Here is a 4,852-nt window from a genome sequence, read left to right as displayed (position 1 = left end):
GGCATCCAGTAGCAAAGGAAAAATTACCTTTCACCACAGGAATCTCATTGGGTATATTAACTACACTAAAGAGTAGGCTCTATGACCAGAAGCAGATTTCCAACATAAAATGAACTCAATGGTATTTTTGTAGATTTATTTATTGTCTCATATTGCTTTTGTTTGTGCTTCATTCTTTCTTTGTTTTTCCATTTTCTTTTTTGTCTTAATCAGTCTTTTGCTTTTATCTTATGGTCTCCAGCATTGTTGGCTGTTTTAAGGCACCCTAGGGACTATTGAAGGCTGCTAGGAATGCATATAGACTGTTCCTTGGAGAGGAAACTGACAGACCTTGTAGAGCTTAAAGGTAGCAGGAGGAAGAACCTCTTCCTGTCTTGACCTTGTCAGTTGGGAGACTTCCTGGAACAGGAGGAGAGGTGGAACAGCCTGAGACCTTCAGACTCTAAGCTGGTCATGTGGTTTGAATTCCTTAACTTCCCTGAACCCCAGTGGCCTCACTTACAAGAAGAATGATAATATGTGGCTGTAGGGTTTGGGAGCCTTCTTCTGTGGAAACTGTAACATCCTCTTCCCTTTTTCCACCTTCTCTCCTGTACTGTTGATTCTAAGGCATGGCTTCAAGACTTCTGTTTGCTCTCTCCTTGCTTCTGGCCACCCTCTCCACACCTCCCTGTTAAGCCAGGTCTCTCTCCAGGCTCCAGCACAACCTCCCACATTTCAATCTCAATGCTGTGGATTTCTGCTTAGATCTGCTGCTGCTACTGCATTTTATACTTGGCCAGCAGAAAGCCAAGTGCTTATTTCTTCCCTAAATTGCCTCCTAGTTTTGGATTAATGGTTCCTTCAAAGCCAAACTTGAACATGCTCAAAGTTCAGAGTCGACTTTAAGATTGTTTTGCTTGTGTTCAGTTATCAAAAGTGGTGGACTCCTCCTTCAGAATGTCTTTGAATGGAAACCTGAGGGTTTATAAAAATTGTGTTAGGTTTTCTTTTTTAAAGAGTAACCAGTTCATTTCCTTATATAGATTTATTATTTAAAAGACTGAAATGAAGGTGCTTCCATTCCCTAGTGTTAACCTCATAAATGTGGTGCCTTAGGAGTTACTTTCTTTCCAAACTATGTACACAACTTCCAAACAAGGCCTTGCTTCCCAATTAGAAATGAAACAGCAGGGAACATTCATGTGTAGTACAAACAACTTAAACTTATCCTCAACTAGCTTACAAATGAATGAGACTCAGACTAGGGTTATTTTATTTGGGTTTGACGATTCCTGGGTTTTGGGGAGTGAGGGCAACCCCTAACCTACTCTTCTAACTGTAGGCCCAGCTAGCTCCCCAGTGGTGTACCCCAGATACTTGTTTTTATCCTGACTATGTGCTCATGGTTCCTCTCCCCTCATACTCCTCCCCTGCCTTTCTTCTTCTCCCTCTGTCTCTCCTCCAACCAGGCCACTCCAAACCCTCCTACCCTAATCCCTCCAGTAACTGTGTGTAGCCAATTTCCTTTAACCAAGAGTTTTAAATGAAGGAACAAGGCTTGCACAACCAAGTTTGTAAAACTGAGACATTTCAATATAGAATTTAGCATTAGAATACATAGCAACAGACCCAATCTCAACACTCCTGAGCAGCATGCCACTCCTGAGCAGCATGCCACACACAGGCTCCTCAAATTTCTTTTTAGTATGTCTCTCCATCCTAGAAAGTGCCTGGCTCTTCTGAGCTTGTGCACACACCTTCTTCCTTCTTTCCACATTCTTTGTCCCAGCACACAGACACTCATAAGTCCTGTTTGGTAGAATCAGTGGATCTCTAGTGTTCTCTATCCACTTTTGTTTCTGAACACCAGACCATGGAGTTTGCTGTTGATACTCATAATTTTGATAATATAGATTATGGATCCTAGAAAGGAAGTTTTCCTAAATTCTAAACATTCCCCAAATGTTTAAATACTGAGTTAGTCTTTTCTACCTGGGCAAGAGCTGTGCTCTCTCAATCCCTCAAAATCACAGACTTATAAGTCTTTATGTTTCCTAACCTAATTACATAAATGTGTCATTTGGGAATTGGAGATTGATATAGGGACCAAAAAGTGTCATGAGACATTTTCAAATCCATGTGAAACGAGATACTGAAGGACACATTGCTGGCTTTCAGAGTGCAGAATAAAAACAATGAATTAGTGTTCATAGCAGAAGGTCCTAGGTTTCCAAATCTGTCTTTGATAATTCACTGTGCTCTAGGTAGAAGAAATCTCTGATGATCTTTCTTACAAAGAACAAGCTGGGGAGATAGTTTACTTGGTAAATGCTTGCTGCTCAAGCATGAGGACCTGAGGTCAACTCCAGGACTCATGTACAAATACCATGTGTGCCATTGTGCACCTGGAATCCATGCACCAGGGAGACAGATACAGATGACTCCCTGGCCAACCATCCTGCCCCAATCACGGAGCCCCAGGTTCTTCTAGTGAGAGACCTTGTTTCAAAGGAGGTGGGCAAGTGTTCTTGAGGATGACATGTGAGACTATCCTCTGTTCTACATAGACACACAGAAACACACACACACACACACACACACATACACACACAAGCACAAATTCAGATACACACACAAAAGTTTAAGTTTCAGAATCAAGCTAGATTTGCATTCTAATCTGGTTACTTCTTAATTTTGGTAGATGTAACTATCTCGTCCTCTCATCTGTGAAACATTAATAGCTATTCCACTTCCTGAAAAAGTTGTGCTGGTAAAATGGTCCATGCATAAAGCAATTGGAATACAGCAAATCCGAGCCAACATGTAAAATAAAATACTCTTGTTATCAGTTTGAAGGTTTTTTCCCTTAGTAAAGCTCATATTTTAATGCATGCCTTTAAAAAAATTAAGTGCATACTGTAATATTTTTAATTCTTTCTGTCCAAAGTGTTGTAATTATTTGGGTGGTTACAAGAATTACTTAAGTGTCTACCCATTATTTCTTAAACTCATTTCTTTGGAAAAAACTTATTACTGAAAATAAAGTACTTTAGAAAGTGAAAGCTTAGATAGTTGGTGTTCCTCACTGAGTGATGAGATAGTTTTGATGCTTTGCTGGGCTCACTGTAATATCTAGCTATAAATCTGTGACGTTCACTTAGCACACATAGAGAGAACTCTTTCAATGGTTTATGTGAGCTCCTCATCTCCCTATCTGACTCAGCTACCTATGGCATGGCAGAAGGAAGTAGTGGATGAGGTCACAGAGAGCTCTTAGGGAATAAATGAAACCCAGGTGACACTACTTCTGTCACTGCTGGGCCCTGACATGCTGTGTCAAATAAGGAAGTAAGGGTCAAGTTTTTAGCAACTCTGAGAAGAAACACTCTACCTTTGTGAGACTTGTAAACTCCAGGATGATTTTGAGCAATGGTTCCATCTAGGCCAAGCTAATTTGGAACTTCCAAACCCCAGGCTAGCCTTGAACCCCAAACCTCTTCCTCCACCTCCCAAGTCTCCAGGCATGAGTCCCTAGGGTATGATGTAAACTCCAGAATGCTTACCTACTGTTAGATTTCAGTGAACACCTATGAAGAAACCCTTTCCTGTAATCTCTGCAACAGGAAAACCTGGCGCTTGGCTAACTAAGGAAGCATGAGTCAGAGGAAAACACTGTTGTTAAAGACCAGTTTGCTCTTCAAAGGCTCACACTAACCAATAAGGAACCACAAGAAAACTTCAGGAAAGATTATCAGTACAAGGTGTGACAAACACTCACACTGCTGGCCTACCTTTGAAGGCTGAATGTCTGGTGAGGGGTTTTACTGGTCAGGTAAAGCATCTGTGGGAATAGGGACTTCAGGGCAGGACTCTGCTAACCAGACCAGACACACAAAGGGGCTTTTTACCTGAGGACCTGCAACTCACCTTTGCTTCCCCTGTCCCCGCCCCTTGGGGTGGGGTTTGTAGGAGACACACTGTGGTACAGGGGTCTTTACTCTGGATATCACATGGATCTGCGGCTTCATAAACTGGGTTGCACAGTGACAAACCAAAACTAAATGATCCTAACTCCTAGTGCTGTCCTCAAGAGATGTTCAGCTTGTTTTGGGCACAGGTTCACTTTCTATGTTTTTTTTTTTTTTTTTTTCTTTTTTCTTTTAAATGCTCTGATATGATTCCAATGTGTGGACTGCTTTGCTTGTCACAGGCTGTTCTTCACACCACGAAATAAATCATTCTCTTAAACTCTACTACTTATTTCTGGTATCCTTGGTACATAACTAGAACCAAACCTAAGAAGGTGACTCCTCACCCAGACCAGGTCTGAAAAACCTCAGCCAAGCTCCCTAGACCTCTGTGTGTTGTCTGCAACAGAGTCTGGCAGGCTGGTCTCTATCTCCTTGGTAGCCTACACTAGTTTTCTTGGATCCTATCCTACTTTCCATTTTGACACCATGGTGAGACCTAGGAGACAACACACTTGGTCACCAGGTCCCTCCCTCCCATCTTACATCTTCCAGCTGAAGCTACAGAGGTCCTGGGTGTTTCTCTGTTTATCACCTCCCGCTGGCTCAGAAATTCCATCATTCCTACCCCTTGCTTTGTGAGCACTCAGGGGATCAGAGTTGGGAGTGTGGGCAGCTGTCTGCTGTAGCAGAGTGCTGGCACCTAGTACTGGGGAGAGAAGTGCCCTCCTTTATAAGGCACTCCCCCAGAGCCCCAACTCCAGCCTGACTTAAGTCACAGCAGGCCCACCCTACAGCTGGGTTCCCAGGGAGACGCTAGAGGCCGGTTCCCGCCCTCACCAAAGAGGGAACGCCCTCTGCATGTGGGCTGCCCCACCCAAGGTGACGAAGGCCCCGCCCCG

Source organism: Arvicanthis niloticus, chromosome 10 (assembly GCF_011762505.2).
Source record: "Arvicanthis niloticus isolate mArvNil1 chromosome 10, mArvNil1.pat.X, whole genome shotgun sequence".
NCBI lineage: Eukaryota > Metazoa > Chordata > Mammalia > Rodentia > Muridae > Arvicanthis > Arvicanthis niloticus.
This window is presented reverse-complemented; position numbering follows the sequence as displayed.